Source organism: Dipodomys spectabilis, unplaced genomic scaffold (assembly GCF_019054845.1).
Source record: "Dipodomys spectabilis isolate Male_0828 unplaced genomic scaffold, ASM1905484v1 ptg000125l, whole genome shotgun sequence".
Taxonomy (NCBI): Eukaryota; Metazoa; Chordata; class Mammalia; order Rodentia; family Heteromyidae; genus Dipodomys; species Dipodomys spectabilis.
The window spans coordinates 5,437,462-5,462,447 of NW_024870802.1; the positions used below are offsets into that span (position 1 = coordinate 5,437,462).

The window sequence follows — 24,986 nt, forward strand, 5'->3', positions numbered from 1 at the left end:
GGCGGTTTAGTGGCACTCCTCGGGCGCTAGAGGCCAAAGATAACCCAGAAGACATAAATCTTTTGCTTTAGATAACAAAGTGGACAAGAACCTTGAAAAGGTTTTTGACATGAACCTGTTCTAGACCATGACCCTCTCAAGACTATGACTTAGATCCTTTCCTGCCTTGTCCCCAACCCCGACACAAGTCTGGAATGATCCTTTCCCGCTCCCAGTTCTGCCCCCAGAGCTGTGCAAAAGCAAGCAATCTAACCAACCTTCCTTCTTCCTTCCTTCCTTCTTTCCTTCCAATCTTCCTTCCTTCCTTCTTTCCTTCCAACCTGCCTTTCTTCCTTTCCTCTTTCCTTCCCTCCTTCCCTTCTTTATCTCCTTCTTTTTCTCTCCCTCTTTCTCCCCTTTCATCCCTCCTTCACATGCTAGAAATGGAACCCAGAACTTTGCGCATGCTAGGCAAGCACTCTACCACTGAACTACATCTCAGCAGGAGCTCATTGCTTTTGAATAGTGTAATGATTATTTTTTAATGGCTTGGTCAAAAAATAAAAGATATTATTACCCTCTAAACATGTTGAAAGAGGTATTACTGATAAATATTACAACTCACATGAATCTTAAAAAACACACAAAGTACAAGAATCCAGATCCAAAAGACCATATGTTGTATGTTCTACTGACATAAAGTGTCTAGAATGGGCAAATCTTCAGAGGACATAGATAACTGGTAGCCAGTGGCTGAGGAGTAACTGCAAAGGATTAGAAGGAGTGACTGCAAATGGTTTGGGTTGACTTAGGGATGATAAAACAATGCTCTGGGATTAGTGGTGGTGGCACAATTTTTACCATGCAAAACACTGAGCCAAGTGGTTATATGAGTTACATCTCAATTCAAAGAAAAAAGATAAACACATAGACGTACAGAAGTAAGCAATGTACACAGAACACATTTATAAGCCTCTGTGGAAAGGTTTCCTAAAGAAGAGACAACATTTGCTGGGTACAAGTGGCTCATGCCTGCAACCCTAGCTACTCAGCAGACAGAGCTGAGGCTCATGGTTCAAAGCCAGCCTGGGCAGGAAAGTCCATGAGATTTTTTTTTTTTTTTGTCGGTTGTGGGGCTTGAACTCTGGGCCTGGGCACTGTCCCTGAGCTCTTCAGCTCAAGGCAAGTGCTCTACCACCTGAGCCACAGCGCCACTTCCGGTTTTCTGAATGGTTTATTGGAGATAAGAGTCTCACGGACTTTCCTGACCAGGCTGGCTCTGAACTGTGATCCTCAGATCTCAGCCTCCGGAGTAGCGAGGATTACAGGCATGAGCCACCAAACCCGAAAACTGGAAGTGGGGCTGTAGCTCAAAGTGGTAGAATGTTAGCCTTAAGAAGAAAAGCTCAGGGACAGCACCCAGGCCCTGAGTTCAAGCCCCATGGTCAACCAAAGAGGGGCGGAGGTGAGAGAGAGAGGAGAGAGAGAGAGTCAGAGACAGAGAGAGACAGAGACAGATAGAGAGAGGGCAACACGTAAGCCTGCTTTTAAAGGACAGGAAGAACTTTCAAGACAAATGTTATAGCATGTGCAAAGACCTAGCATGAAGAGGGGAAATTAATGAGATATGTTCTTTTTTTTTTTTTTGGTCGGTCGTGGGGCTTGAACTCTGGGCCTGGGCGCTGTCCCTCAGCTCTTCAGCTCAAGGTGAGTGCTCTACCACTTGAGCTACAGCACCACTTCCTGAGATATGTTCTTGTACCTTACTATAGTGTTCTCAATCTTCTGGGGTATAGAGGTCATTGGGGTGTGTGTGTGTGTGTGTGTGTGTGTGTGTGTGTGTGTGTTTGGTTTTGGTTTTCTGTCTTGTTTTTGAAACAGGGTCTCACTATGTAGGCAAAACTCAACTTGAACTCAAAACTCTTCTGCCTTTGCCTCCCAAGTGCCCAGGTTACAGGTGTTCACTCTGGCATTGAGAAGTCATTAAAAAAAAAAAATTCCTGCTTGACTCTGTGCCACAGTTCTCAGGCTGCAGAAATCCCACTCCATCACTCCTGGTACTTAGGCTTGTGGTACTTAAGGCCCTGGACTGCTCCAAGACTGGCTGCTCATCAGCCCGGGTTCACAGGAAGTGCTTCTCTCCTCCTTGTGAACACAGGGGCTTTCTCAGCCTTGGTGTCTCAGGCACCCTGCTCCGAGGTGGGCTGGAGATGCTGCTGCTTGTAGGTTGGAGTCTTGGAGAAGACTTCTGGTCTCTGGAGGAACAGGCGATGCTGGGGAAGCCCTCTCCCACTGGTTTGTTCATCCTACTACTTCTGTTTATTTCCTCTGCCAATTCCCTAAATTACCTTTGATCATGGAGCAAACAACGACCCAGTGAGATTTTCAAGTGTTCAGCCTGCCCTGCCTTATAGGTGACCACAGCATCAGCCAGGATCGCCAGTATGGCACCAGATGGTATAGGTGCCAGTCAAGGATCTCTCTGAAGAGTTCAGGCCAAGACCACGCTGTCCTCAAGTGTTGTGACTCTCAACAACTGAGTCCTGCAAGCTGGGGCAGAGGACCCCATTCCCTGTGAGTTCTGGTACCACGGCATTCGGTCCTATGGCCACCGCTTCTGATGGTGGTGGAGAATAGAGAAGGTGTGTGTCAGCCTGAGCTCCCTTCCCATAGCTTAGCATGCTCCTTCCCCTCTCCACTAGCATGCTCCCTTCCTAGGCAACACTAGGCCCTGTAGTAAAGGCAGTAAATAATCAGCCTCCAACCCCCTTTACCTTGGGATGGCGCTTCTCTGGGGCAGCTACCACCATAGAAGGCAGCAAGAGCCCCTTAGAGTGACCTTCAGGTCTGGGCAGCTGCAGGACCCCTTATCTACTCCTTGGGTAGCAGCCATAAATCCTAATCCACCAGGATGAAGCCGCTGGGTCTCACGTCCACGCCAGGATCTCCTCCTCCTAGCCCCTTCTAACCCCGCCTAGACCTCCGAAGTTACATAGGTCACCCCAGACAATAGCCGGTGCTTCTTCTCACTTCTCCCTCGTGAGAAGGGGTCTTGCCGGCCCCCTTTTCTGGCCATAAACCTTTTCTTTGTGCTTTGTACCGGGATGTCTGTGTGGCTTTCCTGGCAGAGTCTAAAATACTCTTAAGAGAGTGGGTAAACTGAGGCCACGAGGGTAGAGGAATGAAAGTGGGTGTGAGCAAGTGACGGAGACAACGTGGGCTTGGAGATGAGAGAGCAGACAGAGTGTTTAAGTTCCCAGCTCTAAGAGAGCCAGGGACTCAGCCGGGAATAGCAGGTCTGATGGTATGCTGTCCAGACGACCAGCCTCGCCCTGGTCACCGTCACTCACTGAAGCCATTTAAAGAAAGACCAGATATTTCAGGTGGCCAGTAGAGGTGTGGGGTCAGAGGTAAAGCTTCTGTAGGCTGAAAGCAGGTAGCAGCTGTAGTTTACATAGAATAAGGGTTGGGCCCAGGGTGTAGGTGTGGGGTGGGGGTGGGAGGGGTGGTTGGGGGGGGGGGATAGTTCTTATTTCCAGGCTGTTCACAGAGGTAGAGCTGTCTGGTTAACTGTCCTGGAGGGGAGGGGTCACCCACTTTACTTTGTGGGGAGGATGTTTATTTAAGGAAAATCACTATGTTTACTCAAAGCTTTGGTCTGCTGGCTGGGGTGGAATTATCAGTGAAAGCCAGGCTATTAATCAATTGTGGGGCCCGGGTGACAGAACTGCTTCCCTTTTAGAGAGTGGAGAGGACTGAGGGGAGAGGGGGGAAAGGGAGAGAGGGGAGGGAGGAGGGCTGGCCCAGGCCCCAACCAGTGTGGGAAGGACTCTGCTCCCAGCGAGAGGATGGTCACTGGGGAAGTGGCCTTGAGGTGGTGCCAGGGGTAGAGACGGAGCAGAGGGTGACATTCCACGGCGTAGAGGTCATGGGACAAAACCAAATGGAGATCACACTGCAGGGTGCTCCACGTCCAAGGCCAGGTTGTTCAGGGAGGAAGGAGGAAGCTCCTGGAAGGATGCTGGGATGCTGAGCCCTGGGAGGGGCAGAGGGGTTGGAGGCCTGAACACATGCTGCCCTGGAGCTGCGCCACCGTGGGCTTCTGGCCTCCAGTCATGTCCTGTGCACCCTTAGCCTTGCTTGGCCAGCCTGGCTGGGTAGGTAGCAAGCTGGGTAGGTGCTGACAGTGTGCTTGAACACCCCCCCCCCCATACACACACACTCCCCAGTCCCCAGGGGCCAGCAGAAGGTCTTCTTTACACACACACACACACACACACACACACACACACACACACGGCCGGGGGGGGGAGGGAGTGAGGGAGGAAAGAAGGGAAGGAGGGAGAGGGAGAGAGAGAGAAAGAGGGGGGGGGTCAGTTGTGGGGCTTGAATTCTGGGCCTGGGCAGCTCAAGGCAATGCTCTACCACTTGAGCCACAGCATCACTTCTGGTTTTCTGGTGGTTTATTGGCGATAAGAGTCTCATGGACTTTCCAGTCTGGGCTGGCTTTGAACCACGATCCTCAGATCTCAGCCTTCTGAGTAGCTAGGATTACAGGTGTGAGCCACCGATGTCCAGCTTAAAATATTTTTGTTGTTATTATAAAGGTGATGTCCAGAGGGGTTACAGTTATGTAAGTCAGGTAAAGAGTACATTTTATTTTATTTTATTTTTTGTGGTCATGGGGCCGGAACTCTGGGCTTGGGCATACATTTCTTTTTGGACAGTGTCACCCCTTCCCTTACTCTCTCCTGTTTTTTTTTCCCTCCCAGCCTCAACCACAAGCTGTATATTTCATTTTCACCACAGTGTCTAGTAAGTACCACTGCTGCATTTGTTCACCCTTTGTTTCTCCATTTCTGTGGCATCCCCTTATTCTCTGAAAGATAGGTTAAATGAACAAATAAGATAAAAGAAAATAAAACCAGCAACAAAGAAATAAACCTCTTGTTTCCATTTCCTGGACTTAATTTTGATAACTATTTTATATGATCAGAGGCACATAGGCATTTCACCTTCCTGAGAATATTCTCCTTGGGTCTCACTGTGTGGGATGCCTAGAATTCTGTATAATTGATCATGTCCTGGTGTATTTTAGGTCTAGGCAGAAAGTCTTCTTCCAGTGAACATGACCCAGGCAGGGCTGCTCCTGCTGGATATTGGAACCATAGTTTGAGGAAACCATACAGTGTGAGCTTCAGGAAGGACGAATAAATGGATGGTTGAAGAAATGCATGCATGTATAAATGAATGAATGATGTTCATTGATGATCATTCCCCAGTACCAACCTCATCATGGTGCTAGTAAGACAGAATTTCCAGATATAGTTCCAGGCCTGGCAAATGCTTGGCAAATACCACTGGGATTATGATAGTGGTCACGTTTCTTACACCCAGGTCTCCTCATTACCTCATGCACTGTACACTCCACACACATGCAAGCCTCCTCTTCTCTTCCCTTCACACAACTCCTTAGTGCCATTATACACTCCCAGCTTCCAACTTGCTATCCTGGGCCCAGAGGTTCTGAACACCATGTGCTTAAGTGTGTGATCATGGGCTACTTACTGAACCTCTGTGGGCCTCCGTGTCCTCATTTGTAAAAGTGAAGGTGACAATAAGATCGTATGGTACTGTGAAGAAGAAGGAGTTAACACAGGTGAAGTGCTCAGCCAGAGTACATCTAGGTTTCTCTTTGCAGTAAATGAAGGCTACACTTGCATGGCTGGGAGCCATTTGTGTTCTTTCTCTGACATGTGTTTCGGACATGGGCCAGCGGCCATGGCCCTGGAGTTAGAGGTAGCACCAGCCCTAAGAGCTTAAAGGCAGGGCACTGGGTTGCCAGTGGAGGGAGAGGGGACAGGTGGCCGCCCTCCCACAACCAGATCTGATGTCCTAACCCTTCTACCATCTTGGAAGATCTCTTATCTCCTCCATGAATGGGGTGGACTTTTAAGCCAGGCATCTCCATTGATAACCAGCTCCCTGGAGACGTTTGGGTGAGTTGGCTTTGGAAGGTGGGGGTGGAGGAAGAGGGGGAATCCTGGAGGATGGGAGGTCTGGGGTGATTTCCTCCCTAGCACCCAGCCCCTAGCGGCTCCTCGGCTTAGACTGTTTCCAGAAGCTGGGTCCTGAGTGAAGGGATGGGGACTAGGCAGGTATGGGACACTCAGGGGCATGCGAGCCGACCGCTTCACCTCAGAGAATGAGGACAGCCACCAGACCCAAGGGTATAAACCACGTCTCTGAGTCTCCTCAGACTCCCACCTTGGGAAGCATGTGGCCCAGGGACAGAGATGAAGGAGCTGTATTTCTGTAACAGTGAAGTAGGGTGGCTATGGCAGAGGGAGAGGAAGTCTGGTCATTTGCTTCTTTTTGTAGTACTTGGATTGAACCCATGGCCTCAAAATATGCTAGGCTAGGCAAGCACTCTACCATTTGAGCCAGGCCCCAGGCCTGGTCTTTTATTCAGCAAGTGTCCACTGAGAGGCCACTATGTGCTTGGTGCTGTGGTTGCAATGAATTAGCAGTTATTATCGCAGGCATTGCCTTCGGAGAACTTGCTGGTGGTCCCAAGCTGGTGGCTGATCCCTATAAGCCTAGCTATATAGAAGGCTGAGACCTGAGGATCAAGGTCTGAAGCCAGCCCAGGTAGGACGGGCCGTAAGACTCTTAACTCCAGCTAACCAGCAAAAAGCCAAAAGTGGGGCTGTGGCTCAAGTGGTAGAGTGCCAGCTTTGAGCTTTCTGTTTTATTTGGAGAAATGCTTATGAGAGGAATAAAAGAGAAAGGAAACGAGAAAGTTGGGAGAACCACCAGCTTTCGACACAAGTCTGATTCTGAAGAGCAGACAGACAGGAGGGTAGCGGAAAGCATCCTACACTGTTGTGCAATTTAAGGAATCTTTGCAAGGCTGCCAGAGGAGTCTGCCTTCTCCCAGGAAAGATCTGCCCTAGAAACAGACCGAGCTCTGTCATTGGCTGGGAGTGGTCCTTGGGAGGTGTGGCCTTACCAGCCTTGGATTCAGAAGACGGAAGCCACACTGGCTAATTACATTGCCTACAGCTGCAGGTGTGTAAGGCTCGCTGTTACAGGTCCCCCTAGAGCATTTGACTCTTCACATTAGACCTTCAATTTAATATTTAAGTAAAGATTTTGGGGCAAGAGGGGCGGTGTTGATACTGAAACTTGAACTTAAGGCTGGTGCTCTGCCACTTGAGCCACACCTCCATTTCCAGCTCTATGGTGGTTAATTGGAGATACCAGTCTCCCATAGACTTGCCTGCCTGGGTTGGCTTCGGACCCCAATCCTCAGATCCTCAGATCTCAGCCTCCTAAGGAGCTAGGATTACAGGCATGAGCCACCAGTGCCTGGCTTATCTTTACATCTTTGAGCAGTCTATTCTGGGCATGGATGGGTACGGGGGCAAACAAGATGCCCCCTCTAGGAGCCTGCAACCCAGAGAGGAATTCAATAACTAATCATACAGGGAGCAGGGAGTTTCTAGGTAAAAGTCAAGTGAGTTTCTGTTTTCTGTTCACACAACTTGAGCGGCTCTCTACACCCACAGGGGGTTTTCTTTGAAAGGGCAGCTGTCTCTGGGGAAGCTCCTGCCCCCTGGATGTGAGTCAGCCCCGAGGACTGGCTGTGATGACACAGCCCTTAGATTCTCTGGGGAATGGCTCCATGCCGTTTCCCTGAGACGCAGAGGGGCCAGAGCAAACAGGGACACACGCAATCTTTCTTCCAAGTAGAAACACCTTCGTCCGCAGCGAACGTCAGCCTGGAACAGCCTGACATCTCTGCCTCTCCTGGGCTTTGTGGTCTGCTCCCTGCCACGGGAAAAACTGTCACTTGGTGAGTGTTTTTCTAAGAGTGGCCTCCATTTAGTCCCCTTACAGAAGTGTTAAAATGATGCAATGGTAAAGTGTAGACCCAAGAGGAAGGAGGCAGATCCGGTGACAAGCAGCATTAGCATTTTTCCTTTTCCTTAAGTCAGCTCTGAGCTAAACCTATACCCTGCAGGTTCACCGTGGGTCCTCACCCATTAGGATCCCCATGTTACAGAGGAGGACACTGAGGCTCAGAGACGGTTAAAACCACCCACCACACAGCCCATAAGTTATCTCCATAGGGGGTTTCTCTCGAAGCTTTGCAGAATGTGACTTCAGCCACTGGCCAGGACTCAAGGGCTAGAATCCAGGCAGGGCCTCGTGTGGAGGCAGTACACTTGGTCTGCACACATAGTATCTCTGTGTCCACAGCTATGGAGTCAGTGGTAGACTTGGATGTCCTAGCCCATGGGGGTTTTGGGGAATCATTTTCAGTTAAGGGTCAATATGGTACTAAAACCCTGGGAAAGCTATCACCTCATTTGATCTCTTTGGTTTTGATGCCAGTACTAGACCTGGAATGCAGGGTCTTATGTTCTCAGCTTTTTTGCTCACATTTTGGTGCTCTACCCCTTCAGCCACTCCTCTGGGTCCAACTTTCTGCTGGTTAACTGAAGGTAAGAGTTTCATACACTTGTCTACCTGGGCTGGCTTTGACCTGTGATCCTCAGACCTCAGCCTCCGGAGTAGCTAGGATTCATAGGCAGGGGGTCATCAGTGCCTGGCTTCATTTTATCTTAAAAAATAAAAATCGTAGGAGCTGTAGCAAAACAGGAGAACCAGCATCGTCAGAATCACTGTACCAATGGGGAAACTGAGGCACAGATAGTTTTTCTTACTTGCTGCAGGATCCACACTCTAGCAGGCTCTACTGTAACAAATAGTGCTGAGTCCTTTCCCTCTGTGTCTTTTCAGCAGAAACCCAATGCTCTCTTCTACTTAATTTTTAAAGATTTCTTTGCCAAGGTCTGGAATTTCAGTAGTACTGAAGTATTAATGACAGTTATGCGCACTATGAGCTACTTACTTCTCTTATTAGCTAGCAACATATGAAGAGCTTGTTGTTTGTTGGCATAGATCAAACACAAGTACTATATGAAACGTGTTGCCTCTTCTGAGGATAAGTGGAGTTGAACGGGATTCAAAACCTGTGGGAGGGCCTAGAATCCTAAGGGACAGGTGATTTTTAAGCCCAAGGTCATCACTTTCTATAAGGATATAGCTCAGACTGCGCTGTGGACCGAGAGGAAGCTTTGAAGCGGTTAGCATGGGCAGGCTGCCAGTTGGTACTCTGAGCTCCCTTTGAACCTCATCTCTCTTCCTCAGTTGCTTTAGCTTCTCTCCTGTCCAGTAGTCTTCTCTGCCATTCTGATTCTTTTTGTTTTTTAAGAAACATTTTTAGGTACTTGCCATTTGCACTCATTGGCTAGCACTCTACCAACTGAGCCATGCCTCCAAGCCCTGCTACCCTGATTTTTGGAATGATTGGAATTACTGGTGTTCTTCAAACCCCTGCATCAGCCTCTCAGCCCGGCTCCTGGGGAAGACCAATGTGACCAAAGGTATGGCCCATAAACTACTGCCTGTAGAGTGGACCCTGACTCGTGATGATCCTCAAAGTGGAAGTGGGAGAGAAAGAAGAGCCCAGTGAAGGAGCCCAGCATGGCCGGAGGGTGCAGTCCTGGTCCTGCTGATCACCCTAGACATTCAGCCCTGGAGGGCTCAGCTGCCAGCAGAGTGCTGCCGAGAGACCTCCTCTCCTGGGTTGCTGTCATTTGTCTGGCTCTGTGCTGCTCCTCCTACCACACAGGAGCCAAGGTCAAGAAGTTGACCACAGTGGACTTCTATTTTCTTCTTTTTTCTTTTCTTTTTTGGGGGGGCTATGGGTGGTGGTGGGGTTGTGGGTCTTGAGCTCAGGGCCCGGGTGCTGTCCCTAAACTTTTTCACTCAAGGTGAGTGCTCCGGAGCCACAGCTCCACTTCTGGATTTCAGATTTTTCTGGTGGTTTATTGTAGATAAGAGTGTCACAGACTTTCCTGCCCGGGCTGGCTTTGAACCGAGATCCTCAGATCTCAGCCTCCTGAGTAGCTAGGATTACAGGTGTGAGCCACCAGCACCTGGCTTTAATTTCTTTTCCAAGGCAAGCAAAACACTAAGCTGTCAAGAGACTTTCCCAGGAGAGTTCTGGCTGGATGCAAAGTTCTGGGAGAGTCTTCCATTTCGCTGCTCTGCAAGAACGCAGTCAGTGACAGAATCTTAATTCATCCTTGGGGTGAGAAAATAGCACCCCAAGGTCAGAAAAGAGGCTCTGCTTTCCAAAGGGGGCACATTAGCCCCAAAGGCCCTACATCATTTTCCTTAAAGAACACGACAACCTTGGGCAGGTGTGGCGGCACCCACCCTGTAATCCTAGTGACTGTGGACACTGAGGCAGGCTGGGAAGATCATGAGTTCAAGGCTAGCCTGGGTAATGTAGCAAGACCTAGTCTCAAATAAAAATTAAAAATAAAATTTAAGCTGATTCATGTCTGTAATCTTAGCTACTCAGGAGGCTGAGATCTGAGGATCATGGTTCAAAGCCAGCCCAGGCAAGAAAGTCCATGAGACTCTTATCTTCAATTAACCACCAGGAAACCAGAAGTGGAGCTGTGGCTTAAAGTGGTAGAGTGCTAGCCTTGAGCTGAAGAGCTCAGGGACAGTGCCCAGGTCCTGAGTTCAAGACCCACAAGTAACCAAAAAGAAAAATGAAATTTAAGGAGTGGGAGGCTATAGCTCAGTGTAAAGTGTTTTCCTAGCATGTGTGAAACCCTAGGTTCCATTTCTAGTGCTTTCTATTAAAAAAAAAAAGTAGGACAGGTGTGAGTCAGAGACACATACGTCATCACCCCTCCCCCAGCACCTATGTTTGTGCCACCGCAGGGATGCAACCAGCAAGAAGAGCCAATGCTGGTGAAGGGCTCAGGGCCTGCCCCACAGCCTGCTGGAGCTGTGCGTGACCGGTCTCATTCAACCTTCACAGCAGGGGCCAGGCAGCGGCCCCACTCCCCTTTTACAGAGGCTCAGGCGTGCTACAACTGGTTAGTAGAAGAGCTGGGATTTGAATCTAGATCTAATGTCAGAGTCTGAGCTCTTGATGGTGAAACCACGATTCTCCCAATAGAGTTCAGGAACTACTTGCCTGGGAAATTCTCAGCTTGCTAAAAATGGCCCATTCAAGGTCTTGCTCACAGGTACTAAATCAGAACCTGGAGGTCAAGAACCAGTCATTAGCCATCTCCCAGGTGGTTCTGAAGTCTGAATCCATCTGCATTGTGCTGTGTGGTCACCTGAGTGGAGAGAAAGGGCAGTGGCAGGGGGGAGGGGGGGTGGATCCTGAGGTGGGCCCGTCCTGAGCAGTGCAGGATACCACGGGATGTGCTAGGGGTTTGGAATTGCGTCCTTGAGATGGACCACCCTGGGCACGTTCCTCCAGTCCCTCGTAGCTGTCTTCACATTCTGCCTGCACTAACCAGGCTCTATCCGTCCGCAGCCTGAGGTGTCTGGGCCCAAAGGAGGTCCCTACAGGAAGCCTAGGGCAGTGTTTCTCAGGCTAGGATTGGGGCAAACTCACCTGAAGACAACTCCCCATCCCCGAGATACCGCCTCCGAGGTCCCTTACCTTCCCCCTTGCTGCAGACCTCACCTGCTGAGGTCCCAGACAGCTCTGTGCACAGTGCATGCTGCTTTGCTGGAGTTGGTGACCTCCTGGGTAGGGGGTTGGAAGAACTAAAGAGGAGAGGCAGTTGATGGCAGTAGCAGGTAGCCTTTGGGATACAATGAATGGGTTTGGGCAGTTAATTGGAGATAAGAGTCTCATAGACTTTCCTGCCCAAACTGGCTTTGAACTGCGATCCTCAGATCTCAGCCTCCTGAGTAGCTAGGATTACAGGTGTCAGCCACCAGTGCCTGGCTTCAGCATTGTTTTGAAGATGACTTGACCTGATCTGGGTGGGGTGAGCTGGCTTTGCCACAGACTGGTGATGCACCTCCCACTTTCCTGAGTCACCTGTCTGGCCATGTTTTTTTGTTTTGAGGGGGCTTTAGGTACCCCAGCTGGATGACATCTCTAGAAGCTTCCCAGACCCCTGGAGCTATCAGAGACAGCAGCTTCCACACAGGAAGGGACCCGGATGCTGCCTGGATGTCTCTCTACCAGCAGCTGCAGTCTCCTCCTCCTAGCCTCTCTTCCTGTCCTCCAGGATAAGGAGACTGTAGACAGACAAGAGTGCTCTGTGTGGCCATGGCTGGTCCAGGCAGCAAGTCCTATTCCTTCTCCATTCTCCATCTGGCTTCCTCCATGAACTTTCTTCTGAACTCCTTCCAGCCCCTCGGGCAGCTCTCCTGCCAGGAGGACCCAGTGCCAGGGAGAGCAGAGGAATTGCCTCTCGTGTTGTGCATGCGGAGCCTTCATTAACACATCCCCGGAGTGGCACTCGCCCTCTGTCACAGCAGCCCGCCACGGAACTCGTGTTGTGCACGCGGAGCCTTCATTAACACACCCCCGGAGTGGCACTCGCCCTCTGTCACAGCAGCCCGCCACGGAACAGCACACAATTCAGCACCCTCAGATTCTCCACTGTCTTGAAAGAGCCAATTAGCCCTATGTTTCTTGCAAGTTGCGTCGGTTCATTTTAAAGTCATGGAGTTGGTATTGCTGTTATTTACAGAGAGTTTTCTCTGTGCCCTTGCTTACTCAATGGTGCAAGTAAATGACCAGGCCCCACCACTCACTCCATTTTTTTCTTTCTTTAGCACAAGAAACCACCCTTCCTTCCTTCCTTCTTTCTCCCCCTACTTCTTTCCTTCCTCCCTCCTTTCCTTCTTCATTCTATCCCTCCTTCCCTTCCTCCCTCCTTCCTTCCTTCCTTCCTTCCTTCCTTCCTTCCTCCCTTCATTTTTTTGTGTTGGTACTGTGCTTCAGGGCCTTGCATTCTTGCTTGGCTTTTTCACTCAAGGCTGGTATTCTACCACTTGAGCCACACTTCCATGTCCAGTTTTGTTTTTTTTTTTTTTGTTGGTTAATTGGAAATAAGTCTCTGAACCTCATTCTCAGATCTCACCCCACCCCCCTTACCACCCCACCCCGCCCCCCACTAACTGGGATTACAGGTTTGAGCCACCAGCACTCAATAAAAGCAATGTTTCTTACCCAAGGAGGCCAGGAGGTGAAGGGTATGAAGGGTTTGTATGAGCTGGGGAGGGGATGCTGAAACAAAACCTGAGTGTTACTAATCTGTGGCTCAGCCAATGGTTACATTTGTGACCTTAGGTGAAATGATGCAATTCTGGGTATTACCCCTTATTTACAAAGTCAGGGGCTGGCATTGGCATGCAGTCCTGGAATCTTAGAGCTCATCTAATTGGCTATAATTTCACACCTAAGAAACAGAGGCCAAGACTGGCCATTCAGCTCACCTGTAGTTAGGGAGTGTTAAGAAGGCTTTAGGCCCTCTGGTTTTGGGTGAGATGGACGCGCTGCAGATCTGACATAGTACAGGGGCCGCTCTGCATGTGTGGACAACTACAGGGGCTATCTTCCTCATCCGAGACTCCAGGGCTTAGAGTGATGCTTCTCCCCTAGGGATCTATTTGAGGGGGTCATCGGAAGGGACATCTTTTTCTCTTAGTTGATGCAACTCAAGCAGGCAGTGAGTGGAAATGAGGGCCATTTCTACCCACTCCCGTGACATTCCTGACAATGGAGTCCCCTGGACCCTCCATTAGGCCCACCTCGCAAAGGTCTTGCCACTTGAACCTTGCACTTCCGGTATATGAACCTTTGGGGGTGTTTAATCAATATCCAAACTTTAACAGGACAGATGATAATACAAATCTGGTTCTACTAAAACAGTAATAAACATGGTTGATCCCTTTTTGACAAATATGAACACGAGAGTTTAGCAAGGTGCCTTACCTAGTCATGTGACCCTTCAGCGGATCAGCCAGAGGAGGCTCTGGGACTCAATCCAGGGCCACCTGGTTGGACGGCCTTGAAGTTTCCTAAGTCCTATTGACTCCACTAGCCCCTGCCTACCTCTGTTTCTACATCGAGAGGCAGTGGGTGGCTATTTCAGTGCCGGGAGTCTGGGTGGCTGCAGGCAAAGCCAAGGGAAGTCACGGAACGCAGGATTGCTCTTTGCCCATGGGAACCTCTGGCTAGCTGCTGATCATAGCCAAACAGGTCTGGGCTGAGCTGTCCCAGAAAAGGCTCTACTGCCCAGCCAGGCTCCGCCTTGCTCTCCAAGGTTCTGAAGTCATTCCTGCAACTTCAGAACCTTCTCTCTTGTTTCATGGTGAGGCAGACCAAGTGCAGGCTCTGGTTCAGGTTTAGATTTGTCTCAACCTCCATTCTGCCAGCAAAATAATCATCACAAGGTGCTTGTCTTTGCAGAGCCTCAGTTTCCCCATCTGCAAAATGGGAAGAACGGTGCCAACCTCAAAGGGCTGATTAGAACATGCAACAGAAGACAGAGAGAAGCAGGCAGGCTGCTCGTACTCAGCGGCCTCCTCTTTTCTGCTAGACATTGGAAGATGATGAAAGAGAGGATGGGAAACGTGTAGGAGAGGAAAGTGGGTTGGAATGGGGCTGCCGGGTGGGGCGGCCTATTTCCTCTTGTTTTTCTACTCGGAGCCCTGGTGCAGGAGAATCCCTGGCTGTTGCAGACAGCCTTGCTCAGACACACTCAGTCATTTCTGCTGCTCTAAACAGCTCAGTATCAGCCAATAGGCCAGTGGAACCTAGCATCTAGAAGAGTTATGATGTCTGGCTCCATTACTATGGGGCTTGGAGCGAGCTGGTCCACGTTAGGGCTTCAGTATTGTCATTGGTAAAATGGAATGTTGGTATCTGATTATGTACCTGGATGACGAAGTTAGATCCTTTGCAGATTGTGCTGGCTCCAAGACTGGCCTATGCGACCTGTTTTTATCAAGCTGCTACTCTCACTGCTGTTTTGTTGTTGCTACTGTGGCTGTTGCTGTATCTGTCTTATCTTGGCTGCTGGTCTTGGAGACATGCCCATCTGGAAAGTGTGGTTGGTTTGCCCCAGGCCCTAGGCCTGGCAAGCCCCATCATCCGAGGGTGAGCCTGCCTCATCCACAGGCATGCGATCCAGGTGTAAGTAGGGGCTGTATTCTGGCCACAGAAACTTCAAAAATCAGAAGAGAAACTGCTCTAGCACTGCAGAGCTCTGCCCCATGGCTTACCACACAAGCCTAACCTGGTGCTACCTGCTATAAGAAGCCTCCACCGAACTCCTAGCTACCTGAGAGATGTGTGGAGCTCTGGGAGGGGGCCAGGCCAAGGAGAGGGACTCGTGGAGACGCCACTGGACCTCAAACCTCTGAAGACAGAACTCTGGTTCCTTCTACCAGAGCATCCTCAGGACGAGCCTTCGCAAGCTGCGGCCCTCCCTTCCGCTCCTCTTGTTCATTCCGAGGAAGTCCACTGAAGTGGGGGGGGGGGGATTCACCTTGTGGCCCGCTGTCTCTCCTGATAAAATAGAGACTTAGGTTCTCTCTGTGGTGGGGGGAGGTGGGCAAGGGCTGAATGACTCAATTCAGGGACTTGCAAAGGCTTCTGTTAGGGAGCTGACGTTGCGCCAGGTTTGCTGCTCCTTCCCCAAGCGGAGAGGCCCTTAGGGGCCCTCACAGAGCAGAAAGGAGGGCAGGCATGCAAACAAAGCAGACAAGCAGGATAGCATCACACGGATGCAGAGCAACCCTAGAATCCGGCCCCCTAATTAGTAGCTGTGTGACCACAGGTGAGTCACTTACCCTCTCTGTGCCTCCAAGTCTGCTTCTGTAAGCATGGGAATGAGAGCCAGTAGCCTCGCTTATCCATCGTTTTAGCTGTCCAACATCAACCATGATCCTGAAAAATTCCACAAGTAATTCATACTCTATAAATTAGGGTATGATTGTTCTAGTCTCTCAGTCACTGCTGCTGAAGTCTCGCTGACTCTCCTTTGTACATTAGCTTTCGTTAAGGGTAGACGTGTGGAGGGACGACCGAGCGAAGTGTGGAGTCGGGCACCATTTGCAGGTGCGGTCTGAGACTGGGTCCCCTGCACATGAACAGCCACCTCTGTCCCTGCCTCCGTGGCAATTGTGTGTGCGTTAATGTGAGAAGACTTGGTTAGGACGGGGCTGGCTCACGCCACATCCTGTCTTTGCCTTAGCTGTCAGCTGGCCCCAGTGTGCTCCAGTGGCATTGGCGGTGGCCTCAGGTGACACGATCACATGAGTCCTTAGGGATCTGCGGAGGCTCCGAATGGGAGGGATGCTTAAGCCAAACTCCAGAGGCAAGCCGTGGGCTGTGAGCAAGGAGAAGGGGAGAGGTCCAGAGGTGGGGCAGAAGCTGCCGGCAAGAGGGCCTCGGGGCGTGGCTTAGATTCTCCAGTGCCTGGTTGAGGTAAGGATGGGGAGCTGACAAGGGGCACAGAGGTCTTGGAGCAGCTCAGAGGCCCAGATGGTGGTGACCAGGCAGGTAGCTTCCAGTGTACAGACCTGAGACCAAACCCAGAAGGCCCACGGGCTGACCTGGCCAGGTGAACAGGAGAGATACAATGCTGCTGAGTACATGGCTTTCGAGGCTGCCCTGTATGGTGGTGACACAGAGCGAGGCCTCTGATCATGGCTCAGTTCTCACAGGCAGGACCAGAGGGTGAGGGGACAGTGCCACCAGGGAACTAGAAAGAGTGAGCCAGTGATGATACACAGAGCACCTACTATGTGCTAGCACCTACTATGTGCTAGCCATTGCGCTAAGTAGTGTCACTTAGCCCTAAATCTATCTATCTCTGAGGTGGGTTTTTAAGTCCCCTCATCTCCCCCAACTCGATAGGAAGCTGTGGGCCTGAGAATGTCAGCCAGCAACTTGCCCAAGTTTGCCATCCCAGAAGCACAAGCTCTGGATCTCTGACTTCCGTTTGTTTTCATTTTCTGTTTGTGGCGCTGGGGATGGAACCCAGGGCCTTGTTCATGTGGGGCAAGTGCTTTACCTCTGAGCCACATCCCTAGCCCGGATCTCTGACTTTTAGTTCTTGACCAGCTGCCTGTTGATCTTCAACTGAATCCCCCGCAAGCCACACCTGTGAGTGGGCCCTGAGCAGCCACCACAAACCAATGCTGCCTCGTGTGACTTACAGATACTTCCGCTTTTGCTTACTTTAACTCAGCTGAGAACATCCACGGAGCATCATTCCCAGAGGACTGCTTGGTCTAGCCTTATGAGCAGGAAGGAAATGGACTGTTCCAGAGTCTGAACCATCTGTCTTCACCCCTGCAGACAGACAAGGGGCTTCCCTTGGATTTAGGAATTCGGTCAGGTTCAGCACGAGGCAGAGCTTCCACGGCTGGCCCAGCCCTTCATGTGGGATGGGGGAAGATGGCAGCCGAAACCAAGAAAGTGTTTACAAAGGTCAACGTCACAAGCAGGCCGGTGACCATGTCCTCTTGCGGAGGACAATTCATCTGTGTCATCTGGGGGCCACCCCAGTTAAGCCTCCCAGAAACATGTCAGCCATTGTCCCCTCGACATTGTCCCTTCGACGAAGAAGCAGGGACTGTGAAGTGTTAGTAAACTGGTTTAGGTCCCATGGCCAGGAGGCACTGATGATTCTAGCAGGTTAGGCAAGGACACTTGTAGCTCTGTGTGTTGCCTTATGTGTTGCTCTGTGTGTGTGTGTGTGTGAGAGAGAGAGAGAGACAGAGAGACAGAGAGACAGAGAGAGAGAGAAGGAGTGTGCTTGTGTGTGCATGCACACATGAGCCAGTATTAGGATTTGAACTCAGGGCCTGGGCACTGTACCTTGGCTTTTTCACCCAAGGGTAGTACTCTACTTCTTCTTGAGTCACAGCTCTACTTCCAGCGTTTTGCTGGTTAAGACTTTCTGCCTAGGCTGGCTTCAAACCACAATCCTCTGATCTCAACCTCCTGAGCAGCTAGGCTCTTAGGCATGAGCGACCAGTGCCAACATTCCTGGCTTTTTAGAAAATTCTCATTTGGTTGAGCTCCTTTGCGCAGTTGCTCTTTTCTGTTTTCTTTTTTTAGGCCTTAGGGGTTGAGGTTAGAGACCAAAGGTGGAGTTTGTTATTTTGCACAACCGGCTTGCCTCACACGTCATCCACACGCCAAGTTCTGTTCACAGAGGAAGTGAGAGGTGTCCGATTTGGTCATGCAGAATACAGCTGGGCTGCTTGAAACGTACCGCACTGGCTGCTCTGAAGGAGTGCCCTCCCTTCCCCAGGCAGATCTGGCTTGAGTCAGAGCAGATGTCACTCCCACGTTGAAAATACCGGGCCATTGTCCCACAGTGAGTTAGCTTGTTAGGCTGGCTCAGGTCATTTCCGGCCTACTTCCTAGAATCCACATTAAAGGAAAAAAGGGAAGGAAGGAGATGAGGGAAAGAGAAGGAAGAGAAGGAGGAAACTGCATGGCTAATGGAGCCAGTCTGAGCAGCCTGGCCAGTGCTTCTGAAGGTTATTTTGTCTTTGGCTGTGTCCAGGACCCCGGGAGTAAATCTAGGTTGCCTGAAATCCAAAGACTTGCAATCTGGGACACAACAAAAAGAACATAAAAATATGAAAGCAAAATTAAGTACAAAAGTGAATATATATTCACAAGGAGGGGAGGGGATCTCAGCAAATAGCTAACACCTTACAGTTTTGAGTCTCTTTCTTTAGAGATCTCTGTGAGTCAGTTACCAGAAATGTAATAGCAGCACTTCCTCTCTGTAGCCCTGCCTCTGGCCTCCTTCCCACTGTTTGTTTCTCTGCCTTTTCCACCTTACAGTTTCATAGTAAGAGCACTTGTGATGAGACCAGAAAGCTATAGGTTTGGGGACAGGAAGTTCTAGCCTTTAAAAGGCAGGCCTTGGCTGGTTAAAAACTGAATGAGGCCTGTGGGCTCATGCCTATAATCCTAGCTACTCAGGAGGCTGATTGCTGATTGCTGTTCAAAGCCAACCCAATCAGACAAATCCAAAGGACTTTTATCTCCAATTAACCAGAAAAAAAAAAAAAAAAAGCTGGAGAGGCTGGGAAGGTGGCTCAGTGGTAGAGCGCTTGCCTTGCACACATGAGGCCCTGGGTTCGATTCCTCAGCACCACGTAAGCAGAAAAAGCTGGAAGCAGCACTGTGGCTCAAGTGGTAGAGTGCTAGGCTTGAGCTAAAGAGCTGAGGGACAGCGCCCAGGCCCAGAGTTCAGGCCCAAAAAAGCTGGAAGTGGAGATGTGGTTCAAATGGTAAAGCACCAGCCTTGAGCAAAAAAACTAAGGGATAACACACAGGCCCGGAGTGCAAGCCCCAGTACTGGTGCATGGCACACACACACACACACAGATGGATCTCTTCTGGGGAAAATGCACAGATAATTAAGACCACTCAACTTTATATATTATTTCAGGGATTCCTATCTCCTGTAAAGCCTACCTGTAGGAAACCATCTCTCTAGAGCATTCCTCTCATTCCAGAGGTGAGACGACACTAACCCAGACTGCTCAGAGCCACCTAGCAAGCTGAGGCAGAGCCCGGACAGGGCAGAGCCCCACCCTGCCCTCCTTCGAGTGGCTGCCCTGCCTTCAGCACCGGACAAATGCGGGCTGCTCAGGAAGGAGGCCCCTCAGAGGGTCTTTCCTGTGTCTTCCATCTGCTTTGCTGGGTTTGCCTTTTTGCCTAGTGTAGCTCAGAGAGGGCAGAAATGATGTCACTGAAACAGACAAAAAAAGAGAGCTGCAGGCTCTGAGTATGGAGGTGGAGGGAGGGAGGGGAAGAAGGCAGAGAGGAGGGGGGAGAGGGAGGGAGAGAGAGACAGCCTTAGCCAACAACCGGCAACTCTCCCAAGGCAGAACTTGGGGCCCGTGCATTCATACCTGGAGACCTGAGCCCTTGGGGAAGTCCGGAAAGAGTCCTGTGTGAGCGGGGTGCTCCTCTTCTCCTGCCCGATGTGGGCCCCTGGAGCGCCCTCATGCTCACACGCACCCTTTAGCAGGCTGCTGCTCTCTGTCCACACAACTTCCGCCTCCCTCAGCCCTCCACCCCACGCTGCCCACTGCCGCCACCCTTCCAAATAACTTAGATCTCCTGCTGCCTTCAGCTCTGCACCTGGGCCTCCTCTCTCACAGTACCGTCACTTGTGGCCGGTGTTATGTTCAGTGGTTTGAGGACTGTGCATCCATGGAAGCTGGGCCTAGCTGGGTCCTTGGTGCCTCTGGTCTGCCACCTGAGGCTCTCCCATAATCGCTTGCTGATTTAAATGAACGGTGGCCTCAGATGGTGTCGACCGGGGCACCAGGAGCCAATGCCCAACAACCAATTCATTCCTGAGATCCCAGCTAGGTCTTTGGGTACCCAGAGGCCCGGTTAAACATCTAGAGCGCCAGAGCCGGACACGCAGACCTCCCAGGGCCCTCTCCACAGTTCCCCATCGGAACCACCCAGAGCCAGCCAGCAGGTGCCAGAGTCTGCGGGGCAAGTTCGTGAGCCACTAGCCAAGGACTGAGCTGGGTGTCTCCTGAGGGCTGCTCACACCCGGGAATGATTAAGAAACTAAACAAACAGCCTCCCCTCTCCTGTCTTCTGGGACGTCTCCAGATAGTGGAGCTGTCTTCAGAGGACAGCCTGTTATTCATATCCAAGTACTTTTTCTCTTTGTTCTATTTAGTTGTGGCTAGAATGTATCCTCTCTTTTTTAAAATTTTTATTCTTCCCAATCGGACACCTACAGCTCCAGGGAGCCCTGATCAATTATTCTTTCTCCTCCCTTTTGTTCTCCTCAGTGTGGTTGTGGGGTGGAGAAGCAAAAGATATAGGTGACAAGAAACAATGAGGTACAACCTGTTTTTCTCCTTCCAGGCTGGGGGAGGAGGGCTTGTGGGTGGAGAGCACCGATACCAATTGCTCTTTAGAGACGCCCCCTGCAGTTAGCTCCACCCATCTCCAGCAGAGGCTGGGGGGGAAGTCTGATCCCAGACCTCAGGAACCAGCGGGTGCTAGGGACAGGTGAGTTCACCTCAGCGGGTAGGTGTCTGATCCCATCTGCTCTCTGAGTCCGGGCCAGCATCCTCCAACAGAGCAGCCTCCTTCCTCCCTTCCTCTCGCCCACCTCGAACGGAATAAGCACGATGATTATTTTTTCCCCTCCTGACAGGCACTGGATGCGTAATTTTCTTGTACCAATCACCTTTGCAGAAAGATGAGGAAATAGCTAAGATAGGATAGGTAGGCAGCTGAAGACAGGTGATTGGTGCTGATGGGAATAGTTGTGGGGAGTGCATGATCCATGTCTTAGCCTTTCTAGTTAAGCACAAGTGGTTTTCAGCAGAGCCTGCAGCCTCAGTGTATGTGAGCTGTCCTCAAGGCCGGGCTGACTAGTCCCTGAGCGTCGTGATCAGGCCCTCAGCCCGCCTCTCTGCCTTACTCAGCTGGTGACTCTGCTTTAGATCACTGCACCATGGCTTTAGTGCTTTGTCTGTTCCGGAAAGAGCTTTACTCTGTCATAGCTTCCCTCCTCGCAAGGCCAGTGCATCAAAAGAGAGTCACCACCCTCCCAATTCGGTGTGCTGCTAGGTGAGTGGCAGCCATCCCACACCGTGAGGGCAGGTGCAAGAGGCTGTCAGATCAATGTCTAAGGGGAGGGAAACAGTGGCGTCTTATTATGGCCTGTCATCACAGCAGGGCTGCATCCGTTGTGTCCAGTGAATCATTGAACACACAGTTCTCAAGGGTGAGAGATACAGCTGCAGGGGCTTCCGCACACAGCCTCTGATAGGCACGGCCCAGCAGCGAACCCTGGCACTGCCACGTGCCAGCTGTGCAAGCTACAGTCTTCCTCAACGCAGGTCCCTCCCGTCTCCTCCCCTGTGAAGTGGGGATGGGCTTACTCTTCAAAGACTGTTGTGTGTAAAACTTAAAATGTTGCCAGCTACATGAGAAGCACTGGAGAAGTGTTTGCTGTTATTCTTAAGACTGAAAAGCCACTCCCAGTAATTCAATATTACTTTTCTTTGTGTGTGTGCCAGTTAGCTTTTTTCTTTTTCTTTTTTTTTTTTTTTTTGCTCAAGGCTAGAACTCTACCACTTGAGCCACAGCCCCACTCCTGGCTTTTTTGGTAGTTAACTTAAGAGTCACACAACCTTTCCCACCAGGGCGGGCTTCGAACCACAATCCTCAGATCTCAGCTTCCTGAATAGCTAGGATTACTGGCATAAGACCCTGCTGCTTGTCTCAATATTACTTTTAACTAGGAGCGGTGAATTTCCATTTCTCCATCCATCCATCCATCCATCCATCCACCCATCCATCCATCCATCTATCCATCCATCCATCCATCCATCCATCCATCTCCCTCCCGCCATACTAGTTCTGTCCATGAAGGCTCATCCATTGCGAGGTCCGCTGCAAAAGATCAAACGGTAAATATTTCAGTCTAAGTAGGACACAGTTTCCAACACAACTAATGGCCACAGCTAGTGGCCACAGACAGTATGTACAATGATGAGGGAGATTGGATCCTAACTAAGCTTTATTTACAAAAACAGAAGTGGACCAGATTTAGACAGCAGGCCATATTTTGCCAATCCTTGATCTAGGGTAATTTGTTTTATACAAAGTATGTTTGTACGCTTGTTGTCTTCCTTTCCTCTTCCTTCTTTTTGCAGCTGAGTCTCATTCTACAGCCCAGCCTGGTCTTGACCTCAACCTCCTTCCTCAGCCTTCCCGTGCTTACAAGCATGCTCCATCGCACTCTGTTTTTGTTGTTTATTATTTTTATTTATTTGTTGTGTATTTATTATGTGTGTGTGTGATGGCCTGCTCACTGTCCCTGAGCATTTTTTTTCTCAAGGCTAGCTCTCTACCAAGTGATCTACAGCTCTGTTTCAAGTGTTTTGCAGATTAATTGGAGATAAAAGTCTCAATGGACTTTCCTCCCTGCCTGGCTTTGAACTATGATTCTCAGATCTCAGCCTTCAGAGTAGGTAGGTATGATTACAGGCATGAGACACTGGTGCTCAGCTTGTGGTTTTTTTTTTTTTTTTTTTTTTTTTTTGCCAGTCCTGGGGCTTAAACTCAGGGCCTAGGCACTGTCCCTGAGCTTCTTTTAATCTACCACTTGTGGCTTTTTCTGCTTTTGTGGTGCTGAGGAGCCAAACTCAGGGCTTCATGTATACTAGGCAAGCACTCTATCATTAAGCCACCTTCCCAGCACCTGTGGTTTATTTACTTATTTAGTTATTTTAGTTTTTGTTGGTCATGGGGCTTGAACTCTGGGTCTGGGTGCTGTCCCTGAGCTCAAGGCTAGTGCTCTACCACTTGAGCCACTTCTGGTTTTCAGGTGGTTAATTGGAGTATCATGGACTTTCCTGCCCGGGCTGGCTTTGAACCATGATTGTTAGGTCTCAGCCTCCTGAGTAGTTAGCATTACAGGTGTGAGCCACTGGCACCTGGTCCCTGTGGTTTATTTTTAAGCCAAGTTCCCCTTGGCAAGCTGGCCTCAAACTCTTGATTCCCTGCCTCAGCTTCCCAAGGACTAGAGATACAGGGGCATAGCACCATGTCCAGCCAGTTGTCCATTTTCTTTTTGCGAGAGGTGCAGATTGTTTATCAGTCTGTACCAGTATAATAAAGATACCTCGCTCGGGCTTTGGAGTTAGAAATCCCCAGAAGAAAATTTGACTCTGCCATTCATTATGGAAAATGACTGACTTCAGAAAGCAGCACAAGTAGAAGGACCCTAGCTCAGGTTGGCCCTGAGCATAAAGTGAGGTCCTATCTTGAAAATCACCAAGGCAAGAAAGGACTGGCTTGTGGTCAAGTGGAAGGATGCCAAAAAAAAAAAAAAAAGTAATATTGAATTCCTGGGAGTGACTTTGCAGACTTCATAATAACTTACAAGGTCCTGAATTCAATCTTAGTACCACCAAATGTGTGTGTGTGTGTGTGTGTGTGTGTGTGTGTGTGTGTGTGCTTGAGAGAAAGAGTGGGGGAGGACAGAAGGATGTGCGTGGTAGGCATAGGACCTGTGATGGTATGGAGGGCAGGAGAGGTGGAAAGGCTGGAAGGCTCCATCATGGCCTCTAGGAAAGCAAGGAAAAGCCGGAGAAAGACATTCAGGAAGAGTGGCAGGGTTGGAATGGACCAGGCTTGGGTGCTTCAGTGCTTCAAACTGTATACTTCCTCCCTCGCAGGCAGTATGACGTGGTGGTCTGGCTTTTATTACTTGGCACATGAAGTCCCGAGCCTCGTCCTGTCTTCCTCCATCCACCGTTTCCCCAGTGCCCACCGCAGAGCCCCAGGCAAGCCCTGAGCTTCCTTTCTGGGGTCTTGGAGGTAAAAAATGGAACCTCGCTGTTCTGATCACAGAGAACATTATCCTAGTGCTTTATTATCAACTTTCTGTGCCGTGACTACTCCAGGAACCTTTTCTGTTCCACTGCTGTGCATTCCCAAGGGGATGGCAAACGCATACTGACTGCCCACTGCCGCACCCCTGTGGGTGGGATCCAGCGGCAGAGAAGCAGCAGCCATCTCGTTGGTCCAACCTGACACCCGCGGCCCCCCCCCCCGCCCCCCGCACGTTCCAGTTATAAGAACTAGAGGAGGGAAGAACTAGAGGAGGGAACAGAACTTGGAGGACACTGAGGGGACCAAGGAGGGACCTTGTGTGTGCAGACAACCCTGAGACCAAGCCCACACCCCAGTCCTGGTAGGTGGAAAAGGGCACACAACTCTCTTAGAGGCTTTGCAGAATACCACTGATGTCTCTGATTTCTTCCCATTCCAATAAGCAGGAATCTCAGTCATGACCAGACAGTCATGACAATAGCCATGTCTAGGGATAAGGTCAATCCCCCCCCCCCCCCCCCGCAAGTTCAACAGAGGATGATGACCTAGGCTTGGGCTTTCCAGAGCTTTGCTTTGCTGCAATAGAGGAAGGAAACTGCCCTCAACCTGAAGCTCAGGAGACCCATGTGAGTCAGAGTTACAGCACTGCTGGATATCGCCTGCCAGTGCCCTCCCACGATGATCAAGTACGCACGGTCACATCTCAGCACCAGACTAGACCACTCCCCGC

General features: G+C 50.3%; 1 long non-coding RNA gene across 1 annotated transcript; it reads right to left on the bottom strand.

The window, feature by feature from the left end:
• Positions 1–13,704: 13,704 nt before the first annotated feature.
• On the bottom strand, positions 13,705–19,882 carry LOC122115937. Its single transcript, XR_006148851.1, has 4 exons — positions 19,786–19,882; positions 17,081–17,194; positions 15,688–15,784; positions 13,705–14,319 (listed from the first exon to the last, which is right to left on the bottom strand). It is a non-coding gene; the product is annotated as an uncharacterized LOC122115937 (long non-coding RNA).
• Positions 19,883–24,986: the final 5,104 nt, after the last annotated feature.